This window comes from Acomys minous, assembly GCF_964271855.1.
Source record: "Acomys minous genome assembly, chromosome: 14".
Classification (NCBI taxonomy): domain Eukaryota; kingdom Metazoa; phylum Chordata; class Mammalia; order Rodentia; family Muridae; genus Acomys; species Acomys minous.
Window position 1 is genome coordinate 86973029 of NC_140496.1, and position 12395 is coordinate 86985423.

Sequence of the window (12395 nt, forward strand, 5' to 3'; positions counted from 1 at the left end):
CAGTCCTTAAAAATTCCTGCTTCACAGAAGTCTGTCAGATATTCTGGGCCAGCAAGCTGAAGATTGGATGCTCCAACGACACAGATAAACCTCTGGTGACTGTCCAGCTACCTCTGTCATTTCTCTAGTTCTGGAAGCTGTTGCTCTACATTTCCTAGATACTTAGGTAATCCTATTTCCTTCTAAAGTTTCTGATAGTGTTGAAGACTAGATAGTCATAGTCTTACTACCATTAAGTTTAGTTGTTTAGGAACTTAGACAATGTTTTAGAGCTAAAAAGATGTTTTAATGCCTAGATAGATGTTTTTAGGTTGATAGATCTAAGAAAGTGACGTAGATATAGAACTTAGGACTTAGCAGGATGGGATAGATAGTGGAATGCTTTTTCCAAGGATGCCAAATAGGAATGGGCTGGACATTGTACATTTAATTCTTACCTGATAATTCTAATGGTTAATCTTATTATATATAGTTTATTAATGTTAGAGAAAAAGCCATTTAAAAAAAAAGCAAAGTAGGGGGATATGTAACGGAAGTTTTAGTCTCTGTGTCAACTCAGTTATGTTATATAAATATGTTTTTTTGTTTAGTTTGGGCTTTAGTTTGTCCACAGCTGATGACTGTCTCATGGGGGGGGGGTGCTGTATGCCAGCTTGTAAGGGCCTGCCTCACGTGCAGCATGGAGAGGGGCGTGGTCTAGGACTCTGAGGAAGATAAAAAAAAAAAAAGAGTGGGCAATGAGAGAAAGTGTGCAGTGACGGCATGAGGTGTGTAGAAGTCGGGGGAGACCAGAGACTGGTGTGGCTGGTGGAGAGAAATGTTTCAACGCAGCAGCTTGGAGGAGACGGCTTGCAGCCTTTGCTGTTGACAGAGATTGGTAGTGCCCCTGGAGAACCCAATTGACCCTAAACAGCCAAGAGAAGTAAAGGGGTCTGTGCCCCCTCTCGCTACTAACATTGTTTCTCATACCCAGTGTTAAGGGGTTGGTGGAAGGGAGGTAAAGGATTGAATAACCCAAGCAAAGTAGAGTTTAAAATACAAGCGTCGAGATGGGAGGACCCAGACCACTATGGATAATGGCACGCCTGTGCAGGTGGTCTTTGAAGGTATAAGGAAGGGAGCAGAATATGAGTCTGGAAGCTTTCCAGTAAGCTGCATTCCTCCCTCGTTCCTGCCTCAGGTCCTGATGAGTTCTTGCTCCGAGTTCCCTCAGTGATAGACTTTAGTCCTTGGGACTTGCAAGCCAAATAAACCTTTTTTTCCTCCCTGAGTTGCTTTTGGTCAGTGTTTTTATTCCTCAGTGTGGAGTCTGTTCTAAGATGATAATGAAGTCTGGCTAGTACTTGGATCTCATCTAAGACCCAGCTACAGAAAGGCCTACAGGATGTGGCTTTTAATGCACTGATTTCCTGGGTTCCTTGTTGACTTCCCATTGGAGAACTTGCTTAGTCCTTTGCCACATGGGTCTGCCTACTACAGTGCCTTATTTTATCAAAGTGAGTGAAAGGGAGTTTCCTGGCAAGGTTTCAACATTTTCTAGTTTAATTACAGAGATAAAAGGTCATTTGTGTAGATCTTTCATATTCGACTTGTGAAAAGAAAGTAATTTGACAAGCCCAAATGAGGAAGGGGATGCAGGCTATCCTGATGAGACCTAATAGGCGGTGGCTAGACAGTTGGGATAGAAGGCTCTCCCCCGACCCCATCAGAGGTCTAGGGTAGGGGAATAGGGCTGAAGAGCGAGGGAGGGTGGGAACAGGAAGATAAGAGTGAGGGGATAACAATCAGGATGTGATGTGAATAAATTATAATAAATACAATATACATTAGAAAACAAATATAAGTAGAGGAGATTATGCAAGAATTTGATCATAGGAAGAAAAGGTAGTTGGGAGTGGTCTTAGAATACACCTACTGTGTGTCTCCAGTATCATCTTACAAAACTGTAAAAAATAGCTTTGTTAACTAAGATGCTGTAGCCTAACTACTAACTTCCTTAAGATGGAAAAAGATGCTGTTGAAAGAGAAAGAAAAATTTATTTTGACAAGTTTGGTAGAATTTATTTGAACATCCCCTCTCTAACTCATCATTAACAGCAAATAAAACCAAACCAAACTAAGCAATTTCCGAATCAAGTAACACTGGGAAGTAGATAATTTTAGAGGTCTACTGTACGCACCCCCCTGCCCCCCCCCCACCAAGGTAGTGAGTGCTGCAGAGCACTGATCTGAAGTGTGGTAATGGTTGGATGACAAGCATTTCTCTAATTCAGACCATCTCATTAATTAGCTGCCTGTGTCTGGCTGGAGCTCAGGTGCTTGTGTGATTCGTGGAGACCTGCCTCTACACCGCAAAAATTCTATTTCTAAAGTAGGATTCTAATTAGTGAGCGGTTCTTTATGTATGAACTCAAAATGTGGAGATAAGCAAGAGGCCAGTGTCCATGGACTATCTATGTGACAGACAGCTGTTTTAGTGTGCCTGAAGAAAGAGAATTTTAAAGCAGTGTTTTGAAAGAGATTAGACATTCTCTCCCCTTTAGGGGCATCGTATTTTCTTTGGTAATTACAGCTTTCAGTGTATACTTCCTTTCTAGTTTTGGCAAGGGCGGGCAACTTAGGCACTGTAATTAATAGGAGAGTGACTACCACAGAGTAGAGGTAAACTGAGACCCCTGCAGGCAAAGCTGCTGCTCCTTTCCTCATTAAGCTGGATCTAAATAGCCACGGCTCTGTGCATGTGAGGGAAATTCTCTTTATATTAATTGTGCAAATAATTGCTGCCAAGCAGTCCTGACACCAGTGACAGACTCTCTGATTGTGGAATTAAAGCATTTGGATGAAGATAAAATTGTACTATGGGCTTCATTGGTTGTGACAAAAGAGCATGTCGTGTAAGAACTGATAAATTCGTTTGAATTCCTGGAATAGATTTAAGGTGACTCATTTTACAGGTGGAAAGTAGAAGCCACAGAAATATTCTTTTAGATAATTATGAATGGGGAAAGCAGGACAAAGCTGTAGAATCCTGGTTTCCTTCCTAATAAATATGTGAACAGTAGAATAAGGATGATTCTAGCACCCAGTTAAGACATCTGGCTTTCCTATTACAATGTATCTATTTTGCATCTCAGAATTCCTTGAGGGAATTTGACAGAGTAATAGGGTTTTAGAGAAAAGTGCCTGGAGGTGTTATCAAAGGAAAGGTAAAGCCTACGTAAGAAAATCTAGGTATAATTCCACAAGGACGTGGGATTTTTATTTATTTATATTTTAGCTTTGTCTGAAATAGACATCAGAAGGAATAAAAACCTGAAATTAGGAAAGAATAAATTCTGTCTGACTCTCCAAGGCAGGGGTTGAGGGTTATTAAAGGAAATAGTGAAATTTCGTTTTGTGAGACAATGAAACGTGGCCAGCTGCAGCCTTCTGCAGTGCACCCAACGTAATCCTAGCTAGGCTCCTGGGAGTAGCCTGACCTAGGTAGTAATATCCAGCTCTAATGTAGAATCTCTATTATTGCATTATTTTGTGGGTTGGCCCCAGGCACAAATAGTTTACAATGGTGATTCTCGATTATTTCCTGTAGTGGAATCCATATTTCTGTGGACTGCCTCATGTGGAAGGCTGCTAAGGTCTTTTATCTTCTTCATGGCCCTGGGGAATCTAATAGGAATTTTCACACTGCAGTATGGACATCTTGCAAAATAAAAGCCTGCAATGGGATATGTGGTATCTGAGCCAAGTATATTCATCACTCACTGTTACCTGCGGGTTAGGAGTGATCCAGGAATGTCCTTCCATGTGACCAGCAAATCCTCATATGGGATACAGCCCATTTTATGAGGTGAAAGATTTAGGGCTAAAATGATAGAGAAAAAGCTTGTGAGCATGGATGAAAAATTTAGTCAGTAGTGTGTATAAATGATGGATGAGAGGCGGGGGTTATTTTCCTTTTATGGGGGCTTATGCAAGCTGTTTGTTGTTATGAAAGATGTTCCCTTTACATTTTGAATTGTGAACCAAGGTCTCAGTTCCTTAAAGCTCTGTTAGTTCTACTCCAAAGAATATCAACCAGAAAGAGAGAGCTACAGTTGGCCTTAACCTTCAGGGTAGGTGAGAGGCAGCTTGAGTCTCTGGGGCAGTCAGCTATGGCTGCAGGTGACTTGTCCACCTTCCTCAGGGCTTTCCACAAAGTCTTTATCAAGCATATGCAGCATGTTGTACAAGTTTAGGAAGCACTGTTTTTGTATTGCTAATAATCTCTCTAAGTCATGCTGGTGTCTCCAGACATCCAGAGATAGTTAAGGTGCATGCTTCTATAACCTTATAATAAGGTTAAGAATATATAACATATACGCTGTGTTCCCATCTTGATTATTCTCCATGATTAACTTTGTCAAATTTTCATTGCCTTCTGCCTAGACATTAAAATATGTCTACATCTGAATTAATTTTTTTTGGTACAATGTCTTTCTGTGTAGCCTTGGATGTCCTGGATTTGACTTGTAGACCAGGCTGGCCTTGAACTCATAGGCTTTTGCCTCCCTGAGTGTTGGTATAAAGGTGTGTGCCACTGTGCCCAGCTCTGAATTAACATTTTTAATGTTAATAAATATTAGAGTTGACATTATTTACTTTCTAGTAGTTTTCAGATTGCTCTGATATAATGGTGTGATGGTATGTGTATATATAATACGCATATGTAATATATGATATATAAATATGAATTGACTTGAAAGTGGGGTCCCGCTCAAACTAAGACACCAGCCAAGGACAATACAGGCAGTAAACTTTAAACCCCTACCTAGATATAGGCAATGGTCAGAACATTCTCTACAGTAGAGTGGAGAGTGGGATATGACTTTCTCACGTAGTCTGGTGCCTCACATTTGACCATGTCCCCTGGAGGGGGAGACATGGTGGCACTCAGAGGAAGGATAGCAGGCTACCAAGAAGAGAGTTGATACCATATGAGCATATACAGGAGGAGGAAATCCCCCTCAGGAACAGTCATAGGGGAGGGGAATAAGGGGAAAATTGGAGGGAGGGAAGAATAGGAAGATACAAGGGATGGGATAACCATTGAGATGTAACAAGAATAAATTAATAAAAAAATAAATATGAATTGAACTTTACTTTAAAACAATGACAGTAGACAAATCACACTTGAGCCAAAGTACAGAGTTACTGAAGTGGGTGCCTAAGTAGTCAAAGTAGTCCCAGAATGAATACCTATCCTTTACTCTTGGGGAAGATGACCTGTAGTCACTCAGATCAGTCACCAGTGTGCTTCAGTAGTTCCTAACTGGCACCAGAAGCCCATAACCTTCCTGGAGAATCAGTGGTCCCTGTTCCATGATGAAAATGTGGAGACACTGATTCTGCTATCTGTGAAGGAATCATCATCATCATCATCATCATCATCAGCAGCAGCAGCAGCAGCAACAGCAACAAAGGACAAATCACCTCTGCCAGTTGAGGAAAACCCAACCAAGCCAAAGGCAGAATAAACTTCCTTCTGAAATACTCTCTATATCTGGGCTGACAGTGGCACCAAAAAAACCAATCAGTAGTTTCTTAGGCAAAGGTCCCTACTCAGGTGATTCTAATTTGTGGCAAGTTTACATTAAAACCCACCACAATACAGTGACCCAACACTGGTACTAAGCAAGCTCTGCGAGGAAAGGTTTATTTTGCTTTACAGTTCAGAAAAAAGCGAGGGCATTGACTATCCTCCTCTTCCCTCTCTTCCTTCTGGCCCATCTCCCTACTCTAAAAGGTGTCTTCCTTCATGCCCACTGGATTCTCTGTCGTGGCTTCTCAGCGAATCCATGACTTAGAATAGAATAGAATCTCTAGGATCTAAGTAAAATCTTTTCTGTATGTATGATGGTACCTGTTCATGGGAAATGAATTGAGGGTCTAGAAGTTGACTTCTTCGAGTCTGGGTTCTACTATCCTCAGGAACAAAAATATTTTATAAAGTAAAAATGGTTTACCATTAAGAGAATTATTTAGGCTGAGAGACGGTCCAGTTTTTAAGAGTGCTTGACATGTAAGTATGATGACTCTGAGGACCCACATAATCAGTCAAATCAGTGTTCCTGTGTTGATGGGGTAGGGGCAGGTCTACTCCATGATCTTGCTAGTCAGCTAGACTAGCCAAAAGAGCCAGTTCCCAGCTCAGTTAGAGACTCTGTGTTCAGGGAGCAAGGCAGAGAATGGTGGAGTAACACACCTGATGCTCTCCCCTGCCTTCTACATGCACATGCACTTGTTGTGCTTCTATGCTCATGTGCACACACACCACACACCTCACACCTACAATAATCACTCCCATGTGCCGACACACCCATTCACTCTCCACTCCTCATATGAGGAACTATGTACAGCTCATCAGCCTGGTAAGTTTAAAGGTTAAGTACATGTATGCATGTCGCATACATACACATATGTGTGTTGTTTATGTTCATGCCCATATACAAATATATGCATCTCAGTAATCCTACATTATATAAAAGTTCCTAACCACCAATGGTCATATGATCACCTCTTAACATAGTGTGCACTTATTAATTCTTGTGAACATCTTTGTTTTGATGAGACATCACTTAGATTCACAGCTTAACCTCTCCTTCAACCCATTACCCAAGAAATTTCTAACACTTTTATGTGTTTTGAGGTAGTATTTGAAGTGGGAGGTATCTCTTGCCAAAAACCACTACTAGGCATCACACACACACACACACACACACACACACACACACACACACACACACACTCTCACGTATGCATGTATGTAGATCAGATAAAGTATTAAGTCATTTTGCGGTGTGTATTTGTAACTTCAAACTTCGTGGGCAGGAGAAGATGGTGCTGAGGAAGTTACAATACTGAAATGGCCAAGATCCAAGATCATGTAACAGAGAGGTGTAGGGACAAGGTCCTCCTTATGAAGCCATGCCTACTCATCATCAGCACTGTGGCTTTGACACCCATCCACTGAAAAGGGTTAAGAGAATGTACTGGAGTGTCAGCATTTTCAGAATAAAATACAGGGCCTAACAGCTGCAGGGTGAAGCAGAGTTTCCCTAGGTTTCCTTCTGTGGTCATAATATCACAGGGATCAGAGATCTTGAGTCCTGCTTCCTGTTAATATGAAGGGAGGATATGATGGGCCTCAGCAAATGAATCCATGTGTTTTAAATCTTGGAAAGGGGACATCTTAATATTACCCCAAGATTTTCAGAAAGAAAAGCAAGAACCTAGAAAAGAACTCACTTTATCTGCTTGCTACTGTCCTGGTGGTGAAGTTCAGTATCTTTAAACATGGGAAAGCCTATGTCGGATTGTTGGCTTCAAAGGAAACCAGAGTAAAGTAGGGATAGTCCTAACCCACCTTCTAAGGATGACTTAGTTAAGTTCCATTAGAATCTCGAAAGACACTTAGGAGGACTCAGTGCCAAAGCACACGCCTCTGTGACAGCATCCTATAACGTGTGTGCTTGCAGAAGTTGCTCCTTTGGCCACACACCGCTCCAAGTTTATAGAAACTGTCTTAATCTCCTCATAGTTGGACTTATTTTTTAATGGCCAGCATTTTGGCCACCCTTTCTTCATCTGTTAGCTAGCTCTGTTCTCAGAACCTCAAAATTTCCAAGAGAACTTGGAAGATTAGAGAAGGGGCATGAGGCGGGTCCCTAGCATTGTGCAGCCCTAGACAGTTTGCAGTCTCACATGCAACACAGAGGTGAAAAGAGCCTGGTGAAGGTGCAGAAGGCCTGTGTCCCAATGCTGGGCCTTGAGTAAGTCACTTTATGTCTGCCTCTCCCTGTCCATAGCCACAACCAAACTGTGGTGCCCACAGCGTAGTTCATAGGGTGGGAGGCAGGGGGATGCTGCTAACTTAAGCTGTGAATACATTTGAAAATTTGCAACAGTTCTTTGAGCTGAACAACTACCACTTTCCTTAACTCTAAATGTGCTGATTTGTACTCATGTTGATTTGCTTTTCTGTCAACTTTATAATCCTACTTTTTACCCCATCTCTTTCCTGTGTTGTGGTCTTACTAGGCCAGTAAGTGCTAAAGGTAGAAGACTGGAGAGTGCTCAGGTTAGAGAGCAGGAGAGAGAGAGTGCACCTAGTCACTCTCCATCCCCCTGGCACTGACACTGCAAGGGGGAACATGTGACATAAGTAAATGAACAAGAGAACCTTCCAAGTCTTAGTATATGGCTGGGATGAGGACTCAAGAGGATGGTATGGACACAGTCACTATACATGAGACATTTGCAGAATTGTCTTTGAGGGCTTGACTTTTGAATTTGGAGTTAAACGCTGAGAAGGACACTGCTGTGCTGAGAGTGGTGTAGAACATATGCCAACTTAGAAATTTGGCCAAGGACTTTGACTTACCATGAAGGTTTGCAGCATCAGTACCACCATCCAGAATCCAGCAGTGCTCAGTCCTAGTCCTGGCAATTAAAACTATGTGTGGGCAGTGAAACGTCCTTGGAAAAGCATTTCTTAGGACTGAGAATCACTTATTTAGAGTAAGTTCAATAGGGAACAACACTGATTTTATATATATATATATACACATACATATATATACACACATATATATAATAAATGCACACATATATGTATATATATGTATATGTGTATACACACACACACACACACACACACACACCCCATCAGGAGAAACAGGAGAAAACTGCTCTGAAGACAGTTTTCAGTAAAACAGCTCTCTTTAATTGGGGCAACAAAGGCTATATAAACTTTGGGGAATGGGTAGGGGATTTTTGAGTGAGTGTGCATCATTGGTTGGAGCCAAGGTGCTAGAAATGCTTCATTTGCATGAAGAGGAATTCCAGGGGCATGCTGGACATGTCCTTATAAGGAGAGAGGAAGCCTAACCTGTAGCCTGGCTACTAGGCTACATGACTACCTCAAGAGTGGCAGAGGTGGGAGAGTCACAAGGCGACCTGTGCCGGGACATGCAGGCCCAGAGCAAGGAGGAAGCTGTCCTACTTATTCCGGTCTCAGGATGAGATTTTCAGAGTTTGGACATGTCTTGACCTCACTCGTGTTCCAGGATGGCTTCCCCTGTTGCACAGCTCACTGGCCATATATATATTTTTTATATATTTACACACACACACACACACACACACACACACACACACACACACACACACACGCACGCACACAGTTTTATCCCACTTATAGAAAATGTAGTGTAGAAAATAACAAAGAAATAAGAACTAGGGAATAAGTTTGGAGAACACAGTAACAGCAACTGGAGCTGGGTAGGTTGAGTGGAAAGGCTTACTTAATATTAGCTGTTAATATTTATTTTTAGATTTATTAAAAATTATTCTCTGGAATCAGGTTCTGCCTACTATGCTTAGACCTCAAGCTCTTGGCAATCCTCCTACCTCATCTTCCCAAACGTTTGAATTTGAGGCATGCAGAGACATGCTTGACTTTTAAGTGTATTTTAAACTAATATATGGAAAACATAAAAATGTTTATATTATCATTAATGGTATAGCATATGTATGTTTTTATTAGCATATGCATTATACAATGTTTAAGTCAGAGTTAATGTATCTATTTTCTCAAATACTTTCATTTTTCTTTTAAAAAAAATGCTTTTTGAAACATGCCTTCTGTAGCCCAGGGTACATGATATTGATTGATCCACTTACCTCCTGAGTGCTGAAATTATTAATTTCATTTTTGTATATGCTTACATAGGTGTGTGTGTGTGTGTGTGTGTGTGTGTGTGTGTGTGTGTGTGTGTTGTATGCCTGTGTGCACCCATGAGTGTACATGTGGGGAGCAGAGGTCAATGTTGGGTATCCTTCTTGATCTCTTTCCACCATATTGTTTGAGATGCTCTCACAGATTGGTTACACTGGCTAGGTAGCTCATGAGTTCACCGGATCTCCATGCCTCACCTCCCCAGTGCTAGCATGGCAGGCTTGTGCCACCATCCCTGGAACTAAGCTCAGATCCCCATGTTTACTCAGCAAGTATTTTATCTACTGAGGCATCTTTCCAGCCCTGGACATTCCATTTCTTTTATGGGAAAAATACTTTCAAAGTCTTTTCCAGTTTTATGAAATGTGTAGCACATAATGGTTACCTGTAGCCAACTTACTATGCAACCCCACACCTGAATATCTTGCTCGTTTTATTTGTGGTATTGCACATCAACCAGTCTTTCCTATGTGATGAGTAAATCATAAAGCAATAGAAAGCTCCCAGCACACAGTGGGCACACTGAATCAGCGAATGCCTGGCAGTGTTCCAGTGTTGTCACTGCCTCCATGGGCAGCTTCAGGATATGAAAGCTGAGGCTTCCCATTGGACACTGAGCTATACCTGACAGTTTCTGATTGTTGGAGGCTGGAACTTTTAGCACTGCAGAATAGCCCTTGGGAGCCCATGGATGAAGAATGAGCCACTCTATACACAGACTAATCTTTGGGTATTTCTATGGTGGGAGGAAGTCCTATAGCACTAAAGGTTCAAATTTGTGTTCCTGCTTTATACAGGGCCTATTGTCAAAGAGGATCATTGAAGAGCATGAGGAGAAGGCACTTGAGCTCTTTTCAAAGGAAGATGCTCATTTCCAGCTGGGGGTCAAAGCCATCTTCTTTGTGAGTTTTGCATCCTAAAACACACACTGAGTACCACAACCTTTCCAGTTGAGTTGGCTTGGATATGTACTATATTAAAAAATTCTATTTAAACTCTTGCTTGGAATAATTTTTCCCTTACGATTGTCTTTAATTTTAATTATTTGTATGCATGTATGTCTGCATAGGTTATTTGCATATGGGAATAGGTATGCACAGAGGCCAGCAGAAGATGTTACATACCCTGGAGCTGGAGTTATAAGCACCCATGAGACATCTGACATGGGTGCTCTGAACTGAACTCAGGTTCCCTTTGGGAACAGAACTCACTCTTAACTGCTGAGTCACTTTTCTAGTCCCGGTTTTGAATGGGTCTAGAAGTTACCCAGTGAGATATCCATCTCATCCTTGCTGAATCAGAAGGGACAAACACAGTGCTACAGTCTGGGGTTTTCTGATGGAAGTAGAGATGCCCTGGAAGTCTCCTAAGAGTTGTGATGTGTCTTTGCCTTCTTCTGCCAGCAGCATTGCATATGCTACAAATAAATTAGTTTTATGCACTATATTTTTATACACTGTGTCCCAGTTTCAGGAAAAACAATGTATAGGAAATATATAGGTGCAAAAGACTCCATCTGAAAGATGACCAATCTTAGGGAGGTTTGAGCTTTTTTAAAATTTAAATAAAGTCAGGATCTACAAACTTACACTACAGCTGGCGTCAGGCTTTCCTGTCTGCTGGCACCTAGACACACTGGTGAATTCCACAATCTTTGCACAAAGTGCCTATTAAACTTATTTTTAAGGACTTGATTTGTGTTAGGGGTTTTAAGGGCAAAAACTGTCAGAAAGGAAGTAAACACATCAAGTGTGGTCACACTCCTTAAAATGAAATTTATAAACTTGAATAGAGTTTCCAGGAAACATGGAGAAGGGGTCATGGTCTTTATCAGTAACTTGAGGGCTGTCCAGAAGAAAATGACAGAACGACAGCAGTCTTTTTCAATTATTTTCTAACACACAGTAGACTGAAGAACATGCCTTCATCTACTTTGTCACTTGAAATCATAGAGATGTAACTGTCTGCACATCTACTCCATTGCAGCTGTAAATAAGTAGAAAAGCCACTGGATCATGCAATATAAATTTCCCATCACACTAGAATAAAAATTAATTTTGCTATTAATTCTCCTGTATAGGGACATGAGGACAGGCACTCAGCAGCAAGCCGTATTCATGTCCTGCTTCTTTCTAACATGATCTGAAAAATGAATGCATAAACAAACAAACATTGAATATGCCAGGCTTAGTGCTCCTAAATAAATCTTCATTATTTGGGTTCCTGTTCCAGGCCAAAAGAATGTTTTGCAATGTTTATAGATTTTTTTTGTAATCATTTTTTGTTTCTCTCACAGACAGGAACATATAATCCTTGTTATTATGGTAGGGCCGAGAATCATTATCAGGGTTTTTGTTTCCAGTTTAATAAAGATGTATTTACATTGGAAGAGCCCAATCTAATTAATTGTCTTAGAACATAAAATGCAATAGGTGTGACATAGTGCCTCAAACCCTATTTGTTCTTTGGATTCCATGTTGTTTTTGCATGGGCAGAATGCGGCTAACAGTGAGTGTTCACTGGTAGGAAATCCAAAAACCTTTGTATTGTGGTACCTTAATTATATCAGGAAAAGGGGTTTGGCTACCTCACCAGGTTAGAAACTCCATGAGTTGGAGGG